This window comes from Syngnathoides biaculeatus, chromosome 6, assembly GCF_019802595.1.
Source record: "Syngnathoides biaculeatus isolate LvHL_M chromosome 6, ASM1980259v1, whole genome shotgun sequence".
NCBI lineage: Eukaryota > Metazoa > Chordata > Actinopteri > Syngnathiformes > Syngnathidae > Syngnathoides > Syngnathoides biaculeatus.
This window is the reverse complement of record NC_084645.1, coordinates 8,445,383-8,472,716: the sequence shown is the minus strand read 5'-3', so window position 1 is coordinate 8,472,716 and position 27,334 is coordinate 8,445,383. Positions and strand designations below refer to the sequence as shown.

General features: G+C 45.4%; 1 pseudogene; it reads right to left on the bottom strand.

The window, feature by feature from the left end:
- Positions 1–128: 128 nt before the first annotated feature.
- LOC133501922 (aminopeptidase N-like) lies at positions 129–27,334 on the bottom strand (annotated as a pseudogene).

Genomic DNA, 27,334 nt, shown 5'->3' with positions numbered 1-27,334 from the left:
GTAAATAATGTATATGTCGCCGACAATATGTGTGAAACATTTGTTTTACTTCAGCAATACCAATTTAGAGTTTTTACCCCCAATGTATAGTTAGTAAGCATGGTGTATAACCACTTATTTAGGACACTTCATTTTTCTATCTGGCTAATGAACCAGTCTAGGATTTCTTCTTTGTTCTGCTGTCGCCATTTGATATTGGCTCTGGTCCTCTCCACAGCCTGCTCCAATGCCAAAGTTGCGGAACCAAAGCCTGCTGCTTCGTGGTCACTCACAAAATCCTCCAGCTGGCAGAGGAAACATGAGGAATAGTTCAGACACAGGCACTAAGACACATCCATCAATCAATTTCCTGAGCCGCGAATCCTCACAAGGGTCACAGGATTACTGGAGCTAATCCCAGCTAACATCGAGCAGAAGACGGTTACACCCTGAACTGGTGGCTCGCCAATCGCAGGACACGTTTTTGGGATGTGGGAGGAAACCAAAGTGCCCAGAGAAAACCCACGCCAGCATGGGAAGAAAATGAATAACTCCACACAGGCAGGACAGGGATTTGAACCCCAGTCCTCAGAACTGTGAGAACTATGCGCTAACCAGTGGTTCCACCGTGCCACCCACAGAGACACATGGACTAAAATATTTAACTGATCTGAAGATCTTCCCATGCGCTCACCATCTCTGCGAGGGACCATAGGGGTCAGGTGCAGTGTGAGCTGGGCGGTCGCGGCAGGTAGGAGACTTGCCGATCCGATCCCTTCCTACAGAGCCTGTCACTAGGGATGTGTAACATCATCTCTCTTGCACGGTGAGCCTGAGCTGGTGTGTAAGATTGAGAAATTCTGACAAGATAAAGTCAGGCTCATCTTCACACACAGTTTGGCTCAAGTACCTCTCCTCTTTAAAGAGGTTAGACTCTCTTCCACTTTGGAGTTGCCCACGGTGAGATGCACTGAGCTGGTTTGAGTGTACTTACTGCCACCAGACTTGGTGCCTGTTCTTTGGGGCTCATCGTAGTGGATGATAGGGTCATCTCCCTCCACCTGTGGGTGGGTAATGGGTCATGACTATTGTTTGTGCCAGTGCACCAAACAACAGTTTAGAGTAACAACACTTTTTGGAGTCCTAGGAGAGGGTGCTGGAAGATGGACGGGCAAAACTTGGGCATGGGAGGAGTTTCGTGAGGCCATGGAGAACGACTTCTGAATGGCTTCAAGAAAATTCTGGTCCACATCCGGCGTCTCAGGAGCGGGTAGCAGTACAGCGTCAACACTGTGTAAAGTAGGGATGCAGCACAGCTGACCTCGATATGGGGTGTTGTGAGTCAGTGGGGATAGTTCTTCAAAGACCTCATTTCCACTGACACACCTTCCTGGGAAAAAGCAGAGTCTGAGATCTCTGACGGGGGCTGTGCTATCTTTGGAGTTGAGGCCGCTGAGGTAATTAAAAACTCATTGGGTAAGGGCCCTGGAGAGTGGATGAGATTCATCCAGAGTTCCTAAAGGCTGTGGATGTTGTGCATGTGTACTGGTTGACAGCCCTGTGCATCATCACATGGACATCAGAGACACTGCTGATATAGAGTTGTAAACTGGAGTGGCCTTCCCCCTTTTTAAAAAGTGCGACCAGAGGGTGTGTTCGAACTACAGGGGGACCACACTTCTCAATAGCTCTGATAAAGTGTATTCAGAGGTGCTGGAGAGGAGGGTCAATAGGGAACTCCAATCTCGGATTAACGAGAAGCAGTGTGGTTTTCATTTTGGTTGTGGAAGAGTGGAGCAGCTCTATATCCTCGGCAGGGTCCTTGAGGGTACATGGGAGATTGGCCATTGCCAGTTGAGGTGTTTTGTGGATTTAAAGAAGGCATGTGACCATGTCCCATGGGGAGTCCTATAGGGGGTGCTTCAGAAGTATGGGATATCGTACACCCTAATATTTGCTGTTCTCTCCCTGAATAACTAATATTAGTGTTTGGTGTCATGATCCTGCCACTCCAGCACGAGCTGTGCGGGTGTCCACGCAGGTGCGCTGATTGGAAGGTGCACACCTGCACCTCATGCAGCCTGATTGTGCTGTGGATTTATATGACCGCGATGACAACTGGCCGGTGCCAGTTCGTTGATCTTCATGTCCCGTTCGTGTGCTCTGGTATCCCTGATCGAACCTGTGTGTACCGATCTTCGCATGTTCTCCGACCAACCTTGTAAGCCTGATTCCTTTGATACTTCTTCCTGCGTTGATTGTTCCCCTGTGTACCGACTCCTGCCTGTCCGCTCATCTGCTCTCTTCACCCGACGTCCCAACTACCGCTGCTGCACCGGACTGCCTGCTCGATCCCCTACCTCTGCATATAATAAACGTGTCTCCTTGAACTATCTTGCGTCTTCCGAGTCCTGCATTTGGGTCCTACTCTCGTTCCGATGGGTCGAGACAGAACGAACTGGCCATCACAGGACCCAGCAGGAAAGACCCGGCGTCGCCGGGACCGACGCAAGGTAGACTGTCTGCCGGAGGACCAAGCCTGTCGGATCCGGGTAGGATCCCTGATGTCCTCCGCTTCCGTGACTTACGCTCCGCCAGCGAGGTATGAATACGTCCCGAACACGACCCGTCCGGCTCCTCATATTCTTCTGGACTCTGACTTTTCGGAATATGAGGAGGACCGTGATTTGTATGACCGGCTGCCGGAGTACAACTCCGATTATTCTGATTATGAATCTGCTCATCCAATCTTTCATCCCAGTCAGTTTGTTTCACCTCCCCGCGTTTCCAGCACCCGAGTTTCTTCGCCCAGTAGGTTTAAGTACACCAATCCGTATGAGGGAACCCGCTTGGCCATCTTTCCCGGGGCCTCCGCGTGGCGGCCAGAGGAGACGCCCCGTCCGGGCGTTCCCCGGTGCCTCCCGCTGCGCGGCAACTAAGACATCGTCCTCCCGCTCCTCACCGGCAACGGCGAAACCAGCGGACCTGCAGCTGGTGGGGAACCTTCCAGCCCAGAGGGAGGAGGGTCGCCAAATCACGAGGCGTTCCGCCGCGAAATGTGGGCGGAGATAGAGCGGCAGAGTGGGGAATTGGCGGCTCTCACGGCCCAGGTCCGGCAAGGAGTGGCGAACCAGCCGAGCTATGCTGACGTCGCAATGGCTATGGACTCGTCGCTGATGCAGGTTCACGTGGCAGTTGGAACTGACCCGCTCCCGAGACACGCCCACGTGTCAGTTTCGACTGACTCTCTGCCTACTCTCGTTCACGTTGCCATGGAAACCAACCCGCCACCTCGCCAAGTGCACGGCGCAGTGGGAATGGACTCGCCACCTCGCCAAGCGCACGTAGCTGTGGAAACGGACCCACCTCCTCGCCATTCCCACGTCGAGGTTTTGGCTGTTCCGAGCAGAGTTCACGCGGCAGTTGGAACTGACCCGCTCCCAAGACACGCCCACGTGTCAGTTTCGACTGACTCTCTGCCGACTCTCGTTCACGTTGCCCTGGAAACGTATTCGCCACCGCGCCACGCCCACGTTGCTGTTTCAACGGATGCACTGCAAGCTCACGTGGCAGTGGGGACCGACCCGATGCCGCCTCACGTTGCTGTCCAGGAGGTGGCGACGTCTCCACAGCCGCTTCTCGTCCGTGCTCTGGAGTACCAGTGGCGACCGGCCCGCGGTCGCTCCCCGTTCCTGCTCTGTCGGCGACCGGCCTGCCCATACGTTCCCGTCCAGGAGGTGGCGACGGTGACACTGACGCTGCCTTCTCACGTTCCTGTCCAGGAGACGGCGACGGTTCCCCAGCCGCCTCACGTTCCCGCCCAGGAGGAGGTGGAGTTGGTGATGCTGCCTCCGCCTTCTCACGTTCCTGTCCAGGAGGTGGCGACAGTTCCCCAGCCGCCTCACCCTCCCGTCCAGGAGGAGGTGGAGTTGGTGATGCTGCCTCCACCTTCTCACGTTCCTGTCCAGGAGGAGGTGGTACTGGCGCCGCCTTCTCACGTTGCTGTCCAGGAGGTGGCAACGGTGTCGCTGCTTTCTCACGTTGCTGTCCAGGAGGTGGTGATGGTGTCGCCGCCGTCTCACGTTGCTGTCCAGGAGGTGGCGATGGTGTCGCCGCCGTCTCACGTTGCTGTCCAGGAAGTGGCGATGGTGTCGCCGCCTTCTCACGTTGCTGTCCAGGAGGAGGCGATGGTGTCGCCGCCTTCTCACGTTGCTGTCCACGAGGAGGCGATGGTGTCGCCGCCTTCTCACGTTGCTGTCCAGGAGGAGGCGCTGGTGTCGCCGCCTTCTCACGTTGCTATCGAGGAGGAGGCGCTGGTGTCGCCGCTTTCTCACGTTGCTGTCCAGGAGGAGGCGATGGTGTCGCCGCCTTCTCACGTTGCTGTCCAGGAGGAGGCGAAGGTGTCGCCGCCTTCTCACGTTGCTGTCCAGGAGGAGGCGAAGGTGTCGCTGCCTTCTCACGTTGCTGTCCAGGAGGCGGGGAAGGTGTCGCCGCCTTCTCACGTTGCTGTCCAGGAGGAGGCGAAGGTGTCGCTGCCTTCTCACGTTGCTGTCCAGGAGGCGGGGAAGGTGTCGCCGCCTTCTCACGTTGCTGTCCAGGAGGAGGCGAAGGGGTTGCCATTTTTTTCGTTTGAGGGGTTTCTTGAAAAAAGGAAGCCTTTTGAGGTGCAGAAGTGAAACGTACAAGACATGAATCAGTCAACTCCCATTGCCAGTTATATGGCATGTGACTTCCTTGCCTAATACTTCAGAAAGACTTGACTTTGGACTTGGTAGCTAAGAGACTTGAATTTGACTTGAACTACATGACTTCACTAGTTATATTGGTTAGAGTTGGCTTTTTTCATAAATGAAGTTTTCTGTATGAAAGAAATAAATGTTTTTTGTGTTTGTCGGGGGAGGTCAGCGGGGTTATTCGTGCCAACGTGGTAAAACAGTCTGCACACTTGCCAGCTTGTTCCACACTTGCCAGTGGGATCTAGCCACCTGCAATGAACAACGATGGAAGGCCCTCCAAGGTTGAGTACAATTTTGATTTAAGGATTAGGGGATCAATGGAGTCTACAAAAAGGGGATGGCAACCTGCATGGCTGCATTTAAGACACAACAACAACAACTAATTTAATCCATCACTACAAGACTCACAAAGACATCTCTCCATCCATTTTCTGAGCCGCCTATCTTCAGAGGCTGCATTTACCTGCTATCAGATGAGTGTCTCATCACAAAACGCTTGAATCCACGTGATATACTCACTGGTCCATGTGTCTCGGTGGAACCTGGATCCAGTCTGATGTCGTGTTTTTGAAATACATGGAGAGAGGCGTTACTAACTTCTTCATGTTTTTCTAGAAGTATTACAAACAGATGAGTCAAGTACAGGTTGTAAATGTTGCGTTCCATGACATTAGAGTCCAATATACATAACATGTTTGAGTTTTGCTAAAAAGCTCTGATCTGCCAACCAGCATAGGTTGATAGACCTCAGTTTGCTCCAACATAAGGTAAAAATAGTGAAGGTTATTCAGAGTAGTCTGCCAGGGAATGTATTGAGTCTCACCATACAAATAAAACGTTGTTCTCAGAGCAAGTGAGGCAGAAATAATCTGAGCCCTGAAAAAAAGAAAAGATATGCTTGTCTCTGGACTATACCATCCACCCCTGTGTTAGTAATACTGAATATCCCAGCAGATATCCTATTTGGGCTTGCAGTGGTAGATTGTTGTTTTGGTTTGGCATGGTTTTAAGTGTGTGCTTGTTTTGTGTTTTTGGTTAATAGTGAATGTTGGCCTTAAACATCAATGGTAGACAGTACAGAATTAAAGTAAACTAAATTTTGCTATTACAATTTAATTTTGGAATTCATGACAATGAATTAACTGTAAAAGTTTTGAAATGGAGATGAAAATCACTTTTTTTGTGTGTATCCTGTTCGGCTGTTTGATCATGGAGAATAGAAATTCTGCACCCCCTTTATGCCTGATCAGTTTTACTGTGTCACAGTAAAGTTTTTGAACTTCCTCTATGATTTCTTAATATTTCAAATGAAGTTTATTGAGGATCAGAGTCGATCAGTTGAACAGAACAAAATTTCTAGATGGGGAAGTTACAAAGACAAAGGGCTAAATGTAAACAGGATAATAAAAGTAAAACATTCCATAGCTACAAGAAATAAATACTAAATATGGATGGTGCTTCAGACTGTAGGGCTCCACACTGTGAAGGAACGATAGGACAAGATAGGACCGGACAAGAAGCAAGCAAGAAAAGAATCATGAACGCAGCTATGCCACTGAAATGTGGTGGGACTGGCTAAGTGAATTATAGAAGTATATAGAACGACAATTCTCCTTCTTTTCCTTTCGGCTTGTCCCGTTAAGGGTCGCCACAGCGTGTCATTTTCTTCCATCCAAGCCTATCTCGTGCATCTTCTCTAACACCCACTTGTCCTCATGTCCTCCCTCACAACATGCATCAACCTTTTCTTTGCTCTTTCTCTCAATCTTATGCCTGGCAGCTCCATCCTCAGCACCCTTCCACTAATATACTCACTCTCTCGCTTCTGAACATCTCCAAACCATCTAAGTCTGCTCTCTCTAACCATGTCTCCAAAACATCCAACATTGGATGTCCCTCTGATGAGCTCATTTCTAATCCTATCCAACCTGTTCACTCCAAGCAATGACTTCAGCATCTTCATTTCAGCTACCTCCAGTTCTGCTTCCTGTTGTTTCTTCAGTGCCATCATCTCTAATCCGCACATCATGGCCGGCCTTACCACTGTTATATTAACTTTGCCATGGATCAGGATGTGCCAACGTGGAATTTTAAAATTGCACACCATCTCATCCTGCATTTTCTGCTTTGGCTTCAGACCAGACCTTTCCCACTCGGAAAAGAGAAAATCTCGTCCATTATAAAACACATTGATGGGCTGCGTAAGTACTGTAACATTTAGAATTATGAGTGTACGTCTTTAAGAGGGGAGTGGGCGGGTGTAAGGTAAACTAGGAAAAGAGAGTATGGCAGAGCAGTGGTCGTTGTTAGTGCTGCCTAAAAGAAACTAGTGGCTTCTTTTTATTTTTTACGGTATGTATGTGAATTGTACCACTGGATGTAACAACCAGTCATCCCGCACTCACTTAAGTTTGCATTTGGATTTTTTTTTTTTTGCGCGCAACGCAGAATATCTGTGAGATTGCATCAGCGGTGCATAATTGCACACTTGCGCAGTTTTGAGGGACCATTGGCTGACGTTTTTTTTTTTTTTTTTTTGGCACCCCATCCCGCAATTGACCAAGACTGCCTGGTGATCGACTGGTCGATGGCGATCGACACATTGAGCACCCCTGATCTAGAGCCTGTCTCACCTCTTTCCAAAAACCCACGTGACATTCTTCCTTCCTTAAATTCCACTACCTGATTTTCTGCTCTATCTTTGTCTTAATCTTCCTACCCACTACCCGAGTCATCCTACACACCACCATCCTATGCTGCCGAGCTACACTCTCTCCCACCACATACTTACAATCACTAACCTCCTTCAGATTACATCATCTCCACAAAATATAATCCACCTGCGTGCTCCTACCTCCACTCTTGTAGGTCACTCTATGTTCCTGTCGGTTCTGGAAATAAGTGTTCACCCCTGCCAATTCCATCCTTTTTGCGAAGTCCACCACCATCTGACCCTCAAAGTTCCTTTGCTGAATGGCGTACTTACCCATCACTTCTTCATTGCCCCTGTTTCCTTCCTTCTCCACATCTCCCACCCCCAAACCCAGGAGTACAATAACCCCCCCCCCACCACCACCACCTGCAGGCCAGTCCCAGCAAAGCGGAGAATGTCCCTTATTTGTTGGGAAAGGAGGGCGGATAGGGGCACCAAACAATAGAACGATTAAAGTGGGCACCCAAGGAGCAGTCACAAGCCATGAGAGGGGAGCCCCCACGCCAAGCAGCCAACCAGTCCATCTCTGCAAATCACATAAACCTTTGAGTGATCTACCTGGCCAGATTGAAGGCATCATCCACAAGCTCGGCCCTGTTTGTTAGTGGAATAACCTGAACAGGAGAATTTAATGTTAGACAAAGATATATACGGTACATAAAACACCCATTATATTCATTCTATTGGTCAAAAGTGCTAGCAATAAAATAAGCCAAAAACTTCAAATACTGTATTGAAATACTGTACTTGATGATCTCTGGTAAGCTCTGCAAGAAGTCTTTACCAGTTTCCTAGATCATAATTTACTCGATAATAACCTGTGACGTTGTGCATTGGCAAGAATCCACACGCCGCCACTCCTCATCTCCAGATTTGTAGCTACAGAGGAGAGGGCAGGGGAGGATATACTATACATGATATTGGAGGTGTCAACATCCTCATTTCTGCCATCTCCAACTTCTTTGGTATTGGGGTTGTAAATTTTGTTATCTTTGTTGCATTTCCGCTCATTAGTGTAAGCAGGATGACCGTGTTATTCTGGCTCAAATCCAAAATGTTTCCACACTATCGTAGTGGCTATAGAGCTCGTGCATGTGACATCACCGTTTTCACGGCGCCAAATTGCCGGTCAAGCTGAGCTGCTCAATATTGGGGGAGACGTTGAACTGGACGAGAATATTCACAATACCCGAGACCTGTTGTGCTGTTGGTTGACACAACAGACAAGACAGATATTCAAAGAAATCATTTTATAGCATACCAGCTGAAAAGACCAAAGAAGATTGATGGATTTCCGCAATTAAACGTGATGGCTGGTGCCCAACCAAATACACGCGCCTGAATAGCGATCACTTCATTTCACGTAGGAATTATTCTTAATCTCAAATTATCAAGTATTTATAATGTCAAATTGACTAATTTGAGCACAATGCTTATTTTAAAAAAATAAACGTCTGTCGCAGAGAGGTTTAGGTTTGCGCACGTGGACGCAATAAGCTTCAGTGTGAAGGAGCCGACTTCCCGTCCTCTTTTTTTTCCAATCATAGTTTATGGATTTATTTAATTATTAGTATTTGTATTGAATACTATCTGAAAACACTGATGGATTCCGGCAAAGGTTAACATGTAGCCTGTTGCAGAAGCCATCACTTGTTACCTTAACTCTGGTTAATAAAGCAAGTACATTACCGATTCTGGAGAAAAGGGACGATGCTCACCACTCCTTAGACAACGTGAGAAAGCTCCTTCGTGGTTGCCAGTGTTAACTGTTCCTGCTCCGGTGGCCTGACCGTGGTCGGGAGACGCAGAGGAGACATCTTCTCCGTGGCCGAGTTTTCTCTCCTCAGGGTTAACTCCCTTCTTGCATCGCAACTCAGAATCTCAATGGCGGGAGTAGTGAAATCACGCAGCATCGACTTGCTGTTATACTTGATTTATTTTATTTTTGCACATAACAATTCTTCGTCGCCGTGAATCAACTTTATTTTTCCTTTCACGCTCGCTTCTGACCAAAAACGCATGCGCAGTCCGTCTGACCCACATAACACCCGCAACAAGCCGAATACACTTCCATGATCACCAGCCGTCAAGCTGTCACTATGTCGGATTTATTCCAACGAAGTATTTGTATACTTCCAGACTTTTATACACTTTCAAACTTTTCTGTGTAAATCTCGATGACTTACTCACCAGATACATGTGTATATGCAGTTGTCCAAGACAAGCAGAAGCAAATTAACAGTCCAATTTCTTATCGGCGAAAACATCGACTTTGGCAATAAATATGGGTGTTGTGCTATAAGACATATTTTTGTGTCGTCTCCAACCGACTTACAGTGAAGAAAATAAGTATTTCAACACCCTGCTTCATTGCAAATGTTCCCACTTAGAAATCATGGAGGGTTCGGAAATTTTCAACGTAGGTGCATGCCCACTGTGAGAGAGATAATCTAAAAAGAAAAATCCAGAAATCACAATGTATGATTTTTTTTTAACGATTTATTCATGTGATACAGCTGCAACTACTACATGGTCAATGACCTGAAAAGAGCTGGGACCACCATTTCCAAGGTGACTGTTGTTAATACACTAAGACGTCATGGTTTGAAATCATGCATGGCATGGAAGGTTCCCCTGCTTAAACCAGCACATGTCAAGGCCCGTCTTAAGTTTGCCAATGACCATTTGGATGATACATAGGAGTCATGGGAGAACGTTTTGTGGTCAGATGAGACCAAAATGGAACATTTTGTTGATAATTCTACTAACCGTGTTTGGAGGAAGATGAATGATGAGTTCCATCCCAACACACTATCCCTACTGTGAAGCATTGGGGTGGTAGCATCATGCTTTGGGGTGTTTTTCTGCACATGGGACAGGACGACTGCACTGTATTAAGGTGAGTATGACCGCGGCCATGTATTGTGAGATTTTGGGGAACAACCTCTTTCCCTCAGTCAGAGCATTGAAGATGAGTCGTGGGTGGGTCTTTCAACATGACAATGACACAGAGCACACAGCCAGGAAAACCAATGAGTGGCTCCGTGAGAAGTATATCGAGGTTCTGGCGTGGCCTAGCCAGTCTCCAAACCTAAACCCAATACAAAATCTTTAGAGGGAGCTGAAAATCCATGTTTCTCAGCGACATCCCAGGTAACTCATCTGATCTAGAGAATATTTGTGTGGAGGAGCTGGCCAAAATACATCCTGCAGTGTGTGCAAACCTGGTGAGCAACTACAGGAAACGTTTGACCTCAGTAATTGCAAACAAAGGCTACTGTACCAAATATTAACATTGATTTTCCCAGGTGTTCAAATACTTATCTGTAGCTGTAGTTGTATCACACAAATTAATCATTAGAAAATCATATTTTGTGATTTCTGGATTTTTCTTTTTAGATTAAACAGCAAACAGCAGCAAAGTGTAAACAAGAGGAGCAAAACCCTATAATTTAGGTGCAATCTTTTTCTTAAATGTGATGTGAAAAATTCTTCCATCCATCCATTTTCTACACTGCCCAACTACGCAAGGGTCATGGGTGTGTTTGCCTTTTCCAGTTGACTTTGGGTGAGAGGGGGTACCACTGATTGGTAGCCAGCCAATAGCACAACATTTTAAAAATAAAAATAAAAAAACTACCATTCACATTCACTCGAATGGACAATTTGGAGTCTTCAATTAGCTAAAGATGCATATTTGGGGAATGTGAGTAAAACCACGCAGTCATAGGAAAAACATGTAAATGACACAGGAAGACCAAAGCCTGGATTTAAACCGACAATTTCTGAACTGCAAAGGGGATGTGCTAATGTGTCATTCACATGTAGAACAAGCAACTGCCTCTAATCAAATATTACCAAGATATTGCCTTGTGTAGAATTGAGATGTGTGTAATCTGAGATGACAATGGCTAATAGATAAGTTGACATTTTCTTAGTTGGCTCAAATGTGGTCCTTGTCACGGCTACTCCATCAATAGTGGTGTTAACAGCATCTGAAATGAGTGCAAACAAAAAAAACAGTGCATGGAGGTGATCAACAAATGGTTAAAACCTAAACCCCAACCCTAACCTCGTGGAATTATCACCAAAAGGTTCAATGTTGGTTTCATCTAACCACAAAACCTTCTCCCATGACTCCTCTGTACAATCCAAATGGTCATTGGCAAATTTAAGACAGGCCTTGACATGTGCTGGTTTAAGCAGGGGAACCTTCCGTGCCATGCATGATTTCAAACCATGACGTCTGAGTGTATTACCAACAGTCACCTTGGTAACGGGGGTCCCAGCTCTTTTCAGGTTATTGGCCCAGTCCTTTAAGGATCCTCTAAGGATCATTGAGACCCCACGAGGTGATATCTTGCATGGGGCTCCATGCCGATTGAGATTGACTGTCATGTTGAGCTTCTTCCATTTTCTAATGAATACTCCAACAGTGGACCTTTTCTCACCAAGCTGCTTGGCAATTTCTCCGTGGCCCTTTCCAGCCGTCTGGAGTTGTACAATTTTGTCTCTGGTGTATTTGGACAGCTCTTTGGTCTTGACCATGTTACAAGTTTGAGTCTTACTGATTGTATGGAGTGGACAGGTGTCTTTATGCAGCTAATGACCTCACACAGGTGCATCTGATTCAGCATAATACATGGAGTGGAGGTGGAATTTTAAAGGCAGAGTAACAGGTGTTTGAGGGTCGGAATTCTAGCTGATAGACAGGTGTTCAAATACTTATTTGCAGCTGTATCACACAAATTAATCATTTAAAAAAATCATACATTGTGATTTCTGGATTTTTCTTTTAGATTATCACTCTCACAGTGGGCATGCACCTACGATGAAAATTTCAGACGCCTCCATGGTTTCTAAGTTGGAGAACTTGCAATATAGCAGGGTGTTCAAATTCTTATTTTCTTGACTGTATTTTAATGCTTTTAATGTAAAGTGCATTGATTTATCTTGTGTATGAAATTCACTATACAATTGAATTATCTTTGCTTTGCGTTTAATCACAACAATATATTTTGATTAATGATTTCAAATGTTTTGTTGGATTATGTTTGAAATTTACAGATTATAATATATATATTATACTTGGAAAACGGACATGGACAATTCTTTAAACCTTACTTTGTAATATAAAAGGTAGGTAGATGAGCAGTGACTAAATGACATATAACACATTTTTCCAGAATAAATAAGTATTTGATATTGTTCATAACTTTAAAACAAAGGACTCAGACCCCCTATTTACTCTACAAATAAATGTTGCCGTTCAAACTGACCTGCTTCATGTCCATTGGACAGCGCTACAGTTTCAGGTGAGTGGATGAGCGTTATGTAGAAAACAGCTTTCAGAGCTGGTTCATCAAAACAAGGGAAGGTTTTCCTTGCATGAGTTGGATGCATCTGAGAGGTAACAACAATCCTGTGAAAAAGTTGTCATCATTCTGAGCAGCTGAATTTACTTCACACCAAGCAAATCTTGAAATACAGAAACATGCAATTAATCTTACTGTACCTTCTGACTCCGTCCTCCACATATACACTTCTGTAAAGGCCAGCTAAATCATCAGCCAGCTCTCCAGTGAATTCAGTGTGCAGTAGATATGTCTCTCCTTGAGTTAATCTACCATTCAGATGAACCACCAGGTACTCTGTCTTTGGCTGCAACCAGGTGGACGTAATGGTGGGAACAAAGCCATTGCCTGAATGGTAATATACAGCATATCTAAGAGTTGTAATATATACTCTACCACTTCTTGAAATCATCCATTTCCATTACTTTTCAAACACTTTTCATGTTCAGGATCACAGGTGGGCCAGCACCAGCTGACTTTGAGTGAGAGGGCAATTGGTTGCCAAATCACATCGCACACACATACAGACAATGATGCACTCTCATCTACACTGATTGACTTGTAATTATTCTACCATTTAATGTGACAAGTATAAATAAAATAAAGAACCTCCACTCAGAGAGACCTGAGCCAAGATTCGAAATCATATGCTTTTGACTTTGAGGCAGAGGCGCTAATCACATGCCACACCACACCCTTGTAGAAAATCATCTATCCATCCATTTTCTTTCACTTCTGTGGGGCCGGGTCAACGGGGCAGCAGCACAAACAGGGAAGCCCAGACTTCCCTTTCCCTAGCCACTTTGTCGAGCTCTTCGAAGGGGATCCCGAGGTATTCCCAGGCCAACTGAGAGACATTGTCTCTCTTGTGTATTTTGGTTTATCCTGAGGTTTATCCTCATCCCAGTTGGACTTTCCCAGAACACGTCACCAGAGAGGTGTCAAGTGGGCATCCTAACAAGATGACCAACCCACTTCATCCGGCTTCTCTCAATACATAGAAACAGCAGCTCTCCTGTGAGACACACCCGGATGAACAAGTTTCTCACCTTATTGCTAAGCAAGAGCCTGGCTCTCTCTGGCCTCATGTAACTCCTCATACACGTGAGTTTTTTCCAAAGCAACCACCAAAGCTATATTCTGTTTGGTCTGTCTGTACTCATCAGTTTCCCTGAAGTCCCACTGCCCAAAAAGGCTTTATAGGACTTATTCTTAAAGGTCAAGTGTCGTCAAACGGATGATTTTTGGTATATTATTAATGAAAACCCCACAGCCAATATGGTCCCATGTGTTTTTTCACCACAAAACGTGATTTTGACCTATACAGCTTTTTGTAACTCTCGCCATGAAAATCCTCTAAAGGGATTTGTTTTCGAGAAGAAGCAGGAAGTGACGTACAGGACAGAGGTACCCCCTAGTGGACTCGTTTGTTTCCATTAGTTTTACCTCCAGGAAGGTAGCTCGTTGTTCCTTCGTGTTAGCCAAAATGCCGGCTCATTGCACTGCTGGACATTGCTTGAACACTCAGGAGAATGGAATTACCCTTCATAAGTTTGAAAGAGACCCTGTTCGTTATGAAAAATGGATTGCACGGGTGCAGAGAACAAGAGCTTCGTGGGTTCCAAATAAGAGGTAGGTGTGTATACAGCTCCAAAAAAAAAAAAATTGTTTGGGGCAGACCATGTAATCGGTCTCTCTCATAATGTAGCAAAAGATCCGCGTATGAAATGTGTTGATGTGCGCATACAGCTACTGAAAAAAATAATAGTTTGGGGTGGACCACGTAATCGGTCTCTCTCATAACGTAACAAAAGATCCGTGTATGAAATGTATTGATGTGGGTGTCACCCAGCCAACAATGTCTCAATAGTGTTCATACCCTTAAAAGCAACATAGCTCGGCTCCACCTCCTCCTTATATGGCACCACGGGCGCCGAAACTCAGCCACACCGGCTGAGGCGGCGCGTTCGGCGGTCACAGCTTCTGCGAAGGCTGCGCGTCGGGCTTTGCGACAGGGGCGGCTCTGAAGAACCCAGCCAAGAATGCGTTACCCAGTCGCGTGCGTCATAAGCCACACCGGCCAGCTGCGATGAGCCGTGATGGTTCATCTCCGCCGCGGGAGTGGATCGGATGGGATGCAGTTTGGCCGTGATCGGATATCATCTGAATATGGCTCGAAACAATAGTCTAATATTACGACTTTGTGCATGGATGACGCGGTCTGCGCTCACTTTTTTTTTTCGTATAGACATTGAAGTGAAACCTGTTATATGTATTTTTCATTACAATATCTATTTTAGAATGTTTATAGGGATGTCAGTCCCACTTTAAACTTGATGTCATTCCTTCCAATGGTGTCCACCAAAGGGTTTGGGGAATGTCGGAACAATGGAGATCAGAAACTCTCTATAATCATAAAGAAAGAACAAAGCTAATTCAAAAAGCCTGAGGAGAAATGAACAACATTCTTTCTCACTACCTGTAATGACCAAGGCTCCAAAGGTTGGACTGCACAACGGGAATCAACTTTCAAACCTAAACCATACTGTCCAAACTGTGAGAATATAGAGCATTTATGGAAAACTTGCATAGACTTCAAGAAATTGAACAGACACTAGATAGGTAGGTGGTTGACAGATGGACAGTGGTGTTGAAAGTACAGATAATCTCACATGCCTAAAGTTTGCAACCTCAAGCACCCTTGTAATACCTTCAAAAAGTGGCATCTGATGACATTACATGCAGCAGTCCAGCAAATCCTGAAGAGCGTCCTCATCGGGACTGCTCCTACAACAAGGGTGTACTTGGATCGGTGGATCGCCGAAACAGATCCCTCAATGTGATGCTGAAGGTGATGAAGGTCTTTCTTCATAATGAAGACAGCGCATTGGAGACTTACACAGTATAGTACAATGACTCAGAGAAAAGCATCACCTTGCTGCAAGCTGTGAAAGGCTTCAACCTCACATCAGAGGCTATGAGACTCACCCTCAGAACACTTCACCAAAAGACCATGCTAAGATACTGGTCCTGTACAAACCACTGGAGAAATATCACCTACAGTCAGAGTTTGCATGTTCTCCCCCTGCATGTGTGGGTTTTTCTCAGGGCACTCCGCTTTACTCCCACACCCCAAAAACATGCAACATTAATTGGAGAGTCTAAATTGTCCGTTGGTGTGATTGTGAGTGCGACTGTTGTCTGTCTCCATGTGCCTACTGCCCGTTGACAGCTGGGATAGGCTGCAGCACTCAGTGACCCTTATGAGGATAAGCGGCTAAGAAAATGAATGGATGGATGGAGTATATCAGGCATTCACTTCTGATAATCTAGCTCTCTCAGAACATACCTATCCAGTGATGACACTCCAAGAAAAAAATAAACACCTCTGCAACATACCCTTGTCTACTTTTGATCATACTCAACCACTACTGTTTTTTACCGGATTTGACGCCACTTCTCTTGACACCAATAGAATCAGTGCATTCAGGGCCACTTGGAGGACGTATCCAAGTCCACACAAACCTTGGCTTGTCACTTCAATGTCTCAGTAATGATGATGTACCTGAATCTGAGCAACAGTGCCTGTTCACAGCAATAGGCTCACCACCCTGCGAGCTCTACCAGAATGGTGAGTGAATTTGGAAGATTGATGTGCTACTTTATACAAGCAATAAACAGGAAACCCGTTAGACGCAAGATCAGGAAACTTTGCACCAAGCATAAAAAATCAGGGTTTCTGTTGACAGAATGATGAGATATGCAACGCCGCAGCTTCGTTGAGCCCACTCCACTCCATTTCAAGCTCCTATAGAGGCAGTGTTGCCATATCCATGGCCCAATGTGGCCAAAAAAGTGTGATAGGGGCCTGTATAATGGCTCTACAAACCAGTTGACTAAAGAAATTAACATTGCAATGATAAACTATGAAGTTAAGTGAGAAAAATAGTTTACTGCTGACTCTAAATCAGTCTGGCATGCATTACAATTGTTCACCAATAACAAGAGACCTACCCCCAAAGCTGAGAACAATAAAAAATGAAAAAACAAACTTAAACACCCTCTACAGTAGATTTGAAAAGGAGACTTTCCCACTACAAACCCACCCAGATGCACCACAGACAAACCATCACACCTCTGAGTTCTGCCTTGACCATCCACAAATAGGATGTAAGACCCATTTTCAAAAAACAAAAGGTTAACAAAGCAGCAGGCCCAGACCTTGTGTCTGCTCAGATGAGCTGGAACTGTGCAAAGTACCATCCTGTTTCAAACCCTCCACTCATCCAAGTCCCCAAGAAACCTGAAATTTTGGGTCTGAATGACTACAGGCCTATTAACCTGCCACCTGTGGTCATGAAGTCCTTTGAATGCCTCATGCAGGACCACCACATGAGCGTCACCGTTGCCCTGCTGTATCCTGTATCCTAACCTATTGAGCAAACAGATTTGCAGACGATACAGTCAACAAAGGACTGTGCTTCATGTGATAACACCTCAATGGCCTGGAGATCTACATGACAATCCTTTTTGCAGACTTCGGCACTTTGCTGAATACCATCATCCCTGAACTCGTCTCCTCCAAACTTCTCTAGAACAGCGTCTTGCCTGCCATTTGCCAGTGGATTTACAGCTGACTGATGGGCAGGACACAGCAGATGAGGCTGGCGGACACCTCATTTACACGCACCACGACCACCGAGACACCCAAAGGTTGTGCCTTCTCCCTGCTGCTCTTTTCTCTCTACAAGATCAACTGCACCTCAATGCACCGCACTTTAAAACTCATGAAGTTTGCAGAAGACACCACAGTCATCAGCCTCATAAAACACGGAGACGAGTCTGTGTTCAACCTGGAGCTGAACATGCTCAAAACTGTAGAGACGATCATAAACTTCAGGAGGCTTCCTTTGTCACAGCTGACCCTCACGCTCTCTAACTGCCGTGTGTCAATCGTCGAGACCTTCATGTTCCTGGGAATTATAGTCTCTCAGGACTTGAAGTGGGAGATCAAGATCAAATCTATCCTGAAAAAGACCCAGTACAGGATGTACTTCCTGCAACTTCTGAAGAAGTATGGCCTGCCACAGGAGCAGTTGAGCCAGTTCTACACAACAGTCATCAAATCAGTCCTCAGTTCTTTCATCACAGCCTGTTTTGGTGCTGCGACAAAAAAGGACAAACTCCAACTCCAATAGACAATCAAAACTTCTGGTACCGCCCGACACCCATTTGAGAACATATCTTGTTCACCAGTTCTTCCAGCTCCTTCCCTCAGGTAGCCCCTACCTTCACTATTCTCCTTCTTTTCCTTTCAACCTGTCCCAATTCGGGGTCCCCACAGTGTGTCATCTTTTTTCATCTAAGCCTACCTCATGCATCTTCCTCACTAACACCCACAGTCTTCATGTCCTCCCTCACCACATCCATCAACCTTTTCTTTGGTCTTCCTCTCGCTCTTTTGCCTGGAAGCTCCATCCTCAGCACCCTTCTACCAATGTACTCACTCTCTCGCCTCTGGATATGTCCAAACCATTGAAATCTGCTCTCTCAAACGTTGTCTCCAAAACATCGAACTTTCCTTGTCCCTCTAATGAGCTCATTTCTAATTCCTTTCTAATGCCCTTCATCCTCTTCAGACTCTTCTGTCACATAGAACACCAGACACCTTCCGCCAACTGTTCCGCCCAGCTTGGACCTGTTTCTTCACTTGCTTACCACACTCACCACTGCTCTGTTTTGTTGACCTCAAGTATTTGAAGTCGTCCACCCTTGCTATCTCTCCTCCTGGGACTGGTTATGGAAATAATCATGAATTAATAATGCCACTGAAAATTTTATGTTGTAAAATTCCATCCACGCGGTGGACCCTACTATGGGAGACGAACACACCCCTTCTGACACCGAAACTCTTTTTGAAAAGGAGAACATCACACAACCGAGTGAAGTAACCGGGGCAATATTACACTATTATTTCAAGCCATATTCAGATGATATGCGATAACGGCCAAACTGCCTCCCCATCCGGTCCACTTCCGCGGCGGGGATGAGCCATCGCGGCTCATCGCAGCCGGCCGGTGTGGCTCATTTTTGGGGCCGAGGTGGCTTATGACGGAGCCGAGTCGTGCTGCTTTAGGAGGTTATTCATAGCCGCCGCAGTACGCAATGAACAACACCGTCGTGCCGGGCGCTTTACTGCGTTGTCGTCGCACGTGGCTGAGTGAGGCATTGTCAGCTGCGTTCTTCAGAGCCGCTGCCATTCGCAAGCCCGATGCCCGATGAATGTGAATGCAATGTTACCTGAAGTAAGAAGCAGCACAATATGTTTGTTCTCCAGCAAAGTGTAGTTTAGTTTTTTAGAGTGGATCAGGACCAGATCGGTTTCTGTTGTGCACTCAAACATCACAGTTGAAGTACCTGATGGGAAAAGAAAATGTTTAAACTGAGCATTGACAACAAGATGTAGTGGAAATTATTGTGATGAGTAGTATTAAAATTGACAATACAGGAGGTAGTAAACCTATACACGTATCTAAAATCGACTAAGGTGGACAGTTTCTACTCTAAAAGGAATCTAGAGGAACAAAGGATCTGTTATCAAGTTAGATGCTTTAATTTATTGAAATATTTTAAAAGCTTTAGTCATAAGAACAGTAGTTGCTACAATGCCAACTATAACAGGGCCCTTTCGGAACCTCCACAGCCTGGCCACCAGCTCTTCCAGCTCCGTCAGGAAAGTGCTACCGATCAATGCAAGTCAAAAGTAGCAGGCATTCAAACTGTTTTTTTCCATCTGGCAATTAAGTCATTAAATTCTTGATCAGCAAACCTACTATTTTCTCCCTTGTGCCGTTGTTGGGACACACCCTCACATCCTGCGGGTAAAATATTTTTACTTTATTTTATTTTTAAAAAAATAAATATTTTATAGACTATCACACAATTCGTAATTACACTGGTCTATAACAGAAACCGTGAACGGCTAAAGGCACTCTGTACAAGCTTAACACAATGTGGGACGTTGACACTCTAATCTCTTACTTGTTCTAAATGAAGAAGACTTTACATCTTGTACATCTGTGACTCTTATAAGGAATAATTCCTATAAACAAAAATGTCTCTTGTTCTTTGTTATTGTTACTTTGTTATTCTTTGTTCTGAATGTCATACCAGAGCAGCACCGAATGCCAGAGAAAAATTGCCTGGGTTTTTACACACTTGGCCAAAAAAGCTGATTCTGATTCTGATAGTTCTCAAAAGTACACACTACTTGCCAGCTATCGTAGATATTACTGACAAGAAGACAAAAAGGCACCAAAAGCATGAATCTCATCCATCCATCCATTCATTCATCCAATTTGCTCCCAGGTTTGATTGTGACTATGGCTGTATGTCTCGATGTGCCCTGCGATTGGCTGGCAGCCACTTCAGGGTGTACCCTGCCTCCTGCCCATTGACAGCTGGGATAGGCTCCAGCACTCCCGTAACCCTTGTGAGGATAAGCGGCTAAGAAAATGGATGGATATTTATTTATTTATTTATTTATTTATTTATTTATTTATTTATGTTTGTTTGTTTATGTTTGTGTTTATGTGGTAGCAATACACTTCCATAGAAGACAGATAAAAATTGTAGGTAATAACGGTGACAGCTGACACGAACAAATCAGTCAGCCTTTCCTTTCCCACAGCACCACCCTGTGGTTTGGTTGGAAACAAGAAACAAAAAAATGTCCTAAAATGGCATAAACGCTGAACAGCAATGTGTATATTGTGCAGGGTGTATCAGCAACATTTTCCCCATTACAACAGTTTAGTGCTGCGACTCACCTGTGAATAGGTAGAGACCAGTGTCGGGGTCAGAGGTTAGATGAGGCCACAGGGTAATGTTGTAGGAGAGAGGGATGAGAGCGGTTGGGAGACGGTACCTGGGGAGATACCACAGAAACAGAGATGATTCCATGCTTTCATCTATTTTGTGAATACCTTCATATATTTATATACAAGTTTAAGGATGAGGAAATGCTATTTTGCAAACAGTGGGGTAAGTTGAGGCACTTTTCTTTTCAGGATCGGTAAGGGTAAGGTAGCTATATTTTTGACATTGCCTGTACAGCCAAAATAAATCTTCTTCTTCTTCTTCTTTTCCTTTCGGCTTGTCCCGTTAGGGGTCGCCACAGCGTGTCATCTTTTCCCATCTTAGCCTATCTCCTGCATCTTCCTCTCTAACCCCAACTGCCCTCATGTCTTCCCTCACCACATCCATAAACCTTCTCTTTGGTCTTCCTCTCGCTCTTTTGCCTGGGAGCGCCATCCTCAGCATCCTTCTACCAATATACTCACTCTCTCGCCTCTGAACATGTCCAAACCATCGAAGTCTGCTCTCTCGAATCTTGTCTCCAAAACATCCAGCTTTGGCCGTCCCTCGAATGAGCTCATTCTAATCCTATCCAACCTGGTCACTCCGAGCGAGAACCTCAACATCTTCATTTCTGCCACCTCCAGTTCTGCTTCCTGTTGTTTCTTGTGCCACCGTCTCTAATCCGTACATCATGGCCGGCCTCACCACTGTTTTGTAAACTTTGCCCTTCATCCTAGCAGACACTCTTCTGTCACATAACACACCAGACACCTTTCGCCAGCTGTTCCAACCTGCTTGGACCCGTTTCTTCACTTCCTGACCACACTCTCCATTGCTCTGTATTGTTGACCCCAAGTATTTGAAGTCGTCCACCCTCGCTATCTCTTCTCCCTGTAGCCTCACTCTTCCCCCTCTACTTTTCTCATTCACGCACATATATTCTGTTTTACTTCGGCTAATCTTCATTCCTCTCCTTTCCAGTGCATGTCTCCATCTTTCCAATTGTTCCTCTGCATGCTCCCTGCTTTCACTGCATATGACAATATCATCTGCGAACATCATGGTCCAAGGGGATTCCAGTCTAACCTCATCTGTCAGCCTATCCATTACCACTGCAAACAGGAAGGGGCTCAGAGCTGATCCCTGATGCAGTCCCACCTCCACCTTAAATTCCTCTGTCACACCTAAGGCACACCTCACCATTGTTCTGCTGCCATCATACATGTCCTGTACTATTTTAACATACTTCTCTGCCACACCAGACTTACGCATGCAGTACCACAGTTCCTCTCTTGGTACTCTGTCATAGGCTTTCTCTAGATCCACAAAGACACAATGTAGCTCCTTCTGACCTTCTCTGTACTTTTCCACGAGCATCCTCAAGGCAAATAATGCATCTGTGGTACTCTTTCTAGGCATGAAACCATACTGTTGCTCGCAGATACTTACTTCTGACCTGAGTCTAGCCTCCACTACTCTTTCCCATAACTTCATTGTGTGGCTCATCAACTTTATTCCTCTATAGTTCCCACAGCTCTGAACATCCCCTTTGTTCTTAAAAATGGGAACTAGAACACTTTTCCTCCATTCTTCAGGCATCTTTTCGCCCGCTAGTATTCTGTTGAATAAGTTGGTCAAAAACTCCACAGCCATCTCTCCAAATTGCTTCCATACCTCTACCGGTATGTCATCAGGACCAACTGCCTTCCCATTTTTCATCCTTTGTAATGCCTTTCTGACTTCCCCCTTAGTAATCATTGCCACTTCCTGGTCCTTCACTCTTGCCTCTTCAACTCTTCCTTCTCTCTCATTTTCTTCATTCATCAACTTCTCAAAGTATTCTTTCCATCTATTTAGCACACTACCGGCACCAGTCAACACATTTCCATCTCTATCCTTAATCAGCCTAACCTGCTGCACATCCTTCCCATCTCTATCCCTCTGTCTGGCCAACCTGTAGAGATCCTTTTCTCCTTCTTTCGTGCCCAACCTGGTGTACATGTCTTCATATGCCTCTTGTTTAGCCTTTGCCACCTCTACCTTTGCCCTACGTCGCATCTCGATGTACTCCTTTCGCCTCTCCTCAGTCCTCTCAGTATCCCACTTCTTCTTCGCTAATCTCTTTCCTTGTATGACTCCCTGTATTATGGGGTTCCACCACCAAGTCTCCTTCTCCCCTTTCCTACCAGATGACACACCAAGTACTCTCCTGCCTGTCTCTCTGATCATCTTGGCTGTCGTCGTCCAGTCTTCCAGGAGCTTCGGTTGTCCATCGAGAGCCTGTCTCACCTCTTTCCGGAAGGCCGCACAACATTCTTCCTTTCTCAGCTTCCACCACATGGTTCTCTGCTCTACCTTTGTCTTCTTAATCTTCCTACCCACCACCAGAATCATCCTACATACTACCATCCTATGCTGTCGAGCTACACTCTCCCCTACCACTACTTTACAGTCAATAACCTCCTTCAGATTACATCGTCTGCACAAAATATAATCTACCTGCGTGGTTCTACCGCCGCTCTTGTAGGTCACTATATGTTCCTCCCTCTTTTGGAAATAAGTGTTCACTACAGCCATCTCCATCCTTTTTGCAAAGTCCACCACCATCTGCCCTTCAAAGTTCCTTTCCTGGATGCCGTACTTACCCATCACTTCTTCATCGCCCCTGTTTCCTTTACCAATATGTCCATTACAATCTGCACCAATCACAACTCTCTCGCTGTCTGGGATGCTCAGAACTACTTCATCTAGTTCCTTCCAGAATTTCTCTTTCAACTCTAGGTCACATCCTACCTGTGGTGCATAGCCGCTAACCACATTATACATAACACCCTCAATTTCAAATTTTAGTCTCATCACTCGATCTGATACTCTTTTCACCTCCAAAACATTCTTAGCCAGCTCTTCCTTTAAAATAACCCCTACTCCATTTCTCTTCCCATCTACTCCGTGGTAGAATAATTTAAACCCTGCTCCCAAACTTCTAGCCTTACTACCTTTCCACCTGCTCTCTTGGATGCACAGAATATCAACCTTTCTCCTAATCATCATGTCAACCAACTCCTGTGGTTTTCCTGTCATAGTCCCAACATTCAAAGTCCCTACACTCAGTTGTAGGCTCTGTGCATTCCTCTTTTTCTTCTGACGCTGGATCCGGTTTCCTCCTCTTCTTTGTCTTCGACCCACAGTAGCTGAATTTCCACCGACGCCCTGCAGGTTAGCAGTGCCGGGGGCGGGCGTTGTTAACCCGGGCCACGACCGATCCGGTATGGGATTCTTTAGATGAACGCTCATATTTGTTTGGCACAGTTTTTACGCCGGATGCCCTTCCTGACGCAACCCTCTGCATTTATCCGGGCTTGGGACCGGCCTACAGATTGCACTGGTTTGTGCCCCCATAGGGCTGCATTGTACAGCCAAAATAAATACATGGGGTAAATTGATCTTAATGGTAATCTTACCCCATGGGTACATTTAAGATTGATTAAGCCCTACAACTAATATTGTGCCCTTTTATGCTGGCTATATCGACCAATTTCGCACTTCACACCTGTCCAAACTGATGAACAGAACAAATTTAAAGAAATGTACTTTGGTCTTTACACAATCATCATGAACCTAATGATGGGGGTAGGTTTACTTTCATGAGTGAACAATGTTATTTTTGGACATAAATGTCAAACCACTTATCCCATGTCATGAAATGGTGTCCTCTCCCTCAACATTTTGTCACATAGTCAAATATTTCTGTTGTCATTTTCTTTGAAGTTGCTGAGCATCAAGGTTTCAAGGTTACCCCACACAGACTTCTACCAAGGAAAAACAATCATGACATGGGCATGCTATGGGAAATTTATATTTCCCAATGAACCTAACCCATGCTCTTAGAATGTGGAAGCGGAAGTGGAGAAAGGCCGCAAAAGTCTTTGTTGACATTTGCAATGTTAAGTACACTGTAGTAATATTGTTCCAGAGCTTTGAATATCGTACATGAGTCACTGTTGATGTCAGATGGGCATTCCTACAGTAGCTGGGATTGCAAAACATTCCCTAGGCATTTAGAATATACTGTCATAATTTCATAATAAAATTCATAATTCTTGGTTGGGTTTTTTTTTTTTGTTTGTTTTTTTGTGTTTTGTCCTATACGGCTTTTAGATCAAGCACAATGGAGAATCTGGATCTCCTTTATGCCGGAACAGTTTTATTGTGTCACAGTGGAGTTTTTGAGCTTCCTCTGTGATTTCTGATTTATGTTAATTGAAGTTTATTGACGATCACAGTCAATTAATTGAACAGATCATAATTTCAAGAGGAGCGAGAGAGACAAAGAAAAAGACAAATTCATCATCCTCAAACGTGTGTTACGGATTACCACGGCCTTCTTAAAGGTCAAGTGTCATCCCCATAAACATTAGAAAATAGATAATGAAATGAAAAATACATATAACATTATTCACATCAATGTCAAAAAATAAATATGAGCGGAGAGCGTGCAACCACCATGCCCATAGTTGCGGAAGTCTCATTTGACATCCAAGTGGTTGCCATATTGGCTGCATTTACTGTCCGAGACGTCACCCCGGACATTCGCCATTGAAAAACGCTGTGGCTCCTACTGTGGGACATGCCCTTCAAACATGGAAGCTCTTTTCGAAGAATAGAACATCTCACAATCGAGTGAAGTATCTTGGGCAAAATTACACTATGGTTTCGAGCCATATTTAGATGATATGCTGATCACTTCTAACTAACAACAGACTCCCCGACAGGATGACAGTATGTAGCATACTCAGCCGCGAGCGATCACGCCGCGGCCCGGGTGCGACAAGCCGATCACGGCTTCGGCTGGGGTGGCACCGAGGTGGCTCATCGGAGCGCCGAGCTTGGGTGGCTCATCGTGGCACTGAGCCGGGCTATTTTATGGTGTTGTCGGCGGCAATAATCGGCAGTGTTGTTCATCGCTGACGGTGGTGGCTGTGAACAACGCCGCGGACGGCGGCTATGAACAACACTCCCGGCAATGGGGCACTCAGTCACGTGATCGGCGGACGCGGCTTCGGCGGGGGGGCTCATTTTCGGCACCGAGGTGGCTTATCACAGGGCTGAGCCGGGCCGCTTTACGGCGTTGTTGTCGCACACGGATGAGTGTGCCATTGCCGGCAGCGTTGTTCATAGCCGCCGCCATCTGCAAGACCGACGCAGCAGCCTTTGCTGAAGCCGTGACCGGCAGATGCGGCTTCGGCTGGGGGGGCTCATTTTCGGCACCAAGGTGGCTTATCACAGCGCTGAGCCGGGCCGCTTTACGGCGTTGTCGTTGCACGTGGCTAAGTGTGCCATTGCCACCAGCGTTGTTCATAGTCGCTGCCGTCCGCGAGACCGACGCAACACCCTTCGCTGGCCACCCGACGCAGCAGCCTTTGCCGGTGAGCCCAACGCGGAAGCCGTCTGACACGCACATCGACAGATTTAGCATGCCTGTCATACATTCGTGGATCTTTTGTTACGTTATGAGAAACTGATTACGTGGTCTGCCCCAAACTATTATTTTTTTTTTTTGTACCTTTATGCACACCTACCTGTCATTTGAAACCCACAAAGCTCTCGTCCTTTGCACCCATGCAATACATTTTTCACAACGAACTGGGTCTCTTGGAAACTTATGAAGGGTAAATCCATCCTCCCAAGTGTTCGAGCAATATCCAGCAATGCAACAAGGCGGCATTTTGGCTAACACAAGGAACAACAAGCTAGCTTCCCGCAGGTAAAACTAATAGAAGCATACGAGTCCAGTGGAGGGCACTCCTGCCCCGTACATCACTTTCTGCTTCTCCTTGAAAACAAATCCCTCGAGAGGATTTTTATGGCGGGAGTTACAAAAAGCCATTTTCACCACAAAATCATGTTTTGTGGTGAAAAAACAGAAGGGTCATTACAGGCTGCCATTCTTTCATTAATAACATACTAAAAATCATCCATTTCATGACACTTGACCTTTAAGATAGGTGAGATAGGTAGATGCCCATGCAATCTTACAATACATTGTACCGTACAGTATATGGATAAAGTAACGAGTTCAACGGACTGCTTTTTAAGTGTATTTTTTTTTAATTATATGTAGAACAAACAGATTGTTTTGGTGTGATGGGGTAGGATACATTTTTTTTAAGCTTCAAAATAGCACAGTATATCATGTAATTTAATTTGTTCCCATTGAAAGTGTGTACATTTGAAATATTCTTCAATATATTATTACTATTTTTTGGGAGGGTGGACCAATGTCTAAAAATGAAATTGGTGAAATTTTATCCAATACACAAAAATAAATGTTTGTTCTAAAGCTAATGTTCAGTATTCTATACAGAGCTTAATTAATAACGAAGTGCTGTTTTGGGTTGTGTGCATGTGCGTCTGTTTTACAGCATCCTTTTCTCCTAATCAAGTAACTATGACAAAAAGAGTGACCGTGTGACCTGAATAATCAACTCAAATTTTTTTTTTAACCATGTCCTTGTAATATCATTCATCACAAAAGACCGATAATCGTACCTATCCCAAGGAGGGACGACATCATCAGTTTCATCTCCTCTGGTCAGGGCAATAGTCCACAGCGTGATAATTGTTGCTACGGAGACAAGGGCTAACAGGACACACAGAATGCGCAATTTGCTGAGCTGATGTCTTTTCTCCAT